At 47.7% G+C, this 555-nt stretch overlaps 1 protein-coding gene across 1 annotated transcript in view; it reads left to right on the top strand.

Moving 5' to 3' along the window:
- The window catches only part of TCP11 (t-complex 11, testis-specific), a 161,242-nt gene that overhangs the window by 6,376 nt on the left and 154,311 nt on the right, over positions 1-555 (top strand). The window lies entirely within an intron of this gene.

The following is a 555-nucleotide window of genomic DNA, read 5'->3' as shown; positions in this document are numbered from 1 at the left end:
AGGTCTTTGGGTTCCAGAGGAAGGCGATGCTTTGGGCTCAGACTGCTACCAAGTAACCTAAAAGAACTATCAGTTCAGTTCAGTTGCTCAGTCGTCTCCGACTCTTTGCAACCCCATGGACCGCAGCATGCCTGGCATCCCTGTCCATCACCAACTCCCAGAGTTTACTCAAACTCATGTCCATTGAGTCGGTGATGCCATCCAACCATCTCATCCTCTGTCGTCCCCTTCTCCTCCTGCCCTCAATCTTTCCCAGCATCAGGGTCTTTTCAAAAGAGTCAGCTCTTCGCATCACGTAGCCAAAGTATTGGAGTTTCAGCTTCAACATCAGTCCTTCCAATGAACACCCAAGACTGATCTCCTTTAGGATGAACTGGTTGGATCTCCTTGCAGTCCAAGGGACTCTCAAGAGTCTTTTCCAACACCACAGTTCAAAAGCATCAATTCTTCGGTGCTCAGCTTTCTTTATAGTCCAACTCTCATATCCATACATGACTACTGGAAAAACCATAGCCTTGACTAGACGGACCTTTGTTGGCAAAGCAATGTCTCTGC

This window comes from Bison bison, unplaced genomic scaffold, assembly GCF_000754665.1.
Source record: "Bison bison bison isolate TAMUID 2011002044 unplaced genomic scaffold, Bison_UMD1.0 scf7180017864270, whole genome shotgun sequence".
In the NCBI taxonomy this organism is placed as follows: domain Eukaryota; kingdom Metazoa; phylum Chordata; class Mammalia; order Artiodactyla; family Bovidae; genus Bison; species Bison bison.
The sequence above is the reverse complement of the archived record's forward strand: the minus strand, read 5'-3'. Positions and strand labels throughout refer to the sequence as shown.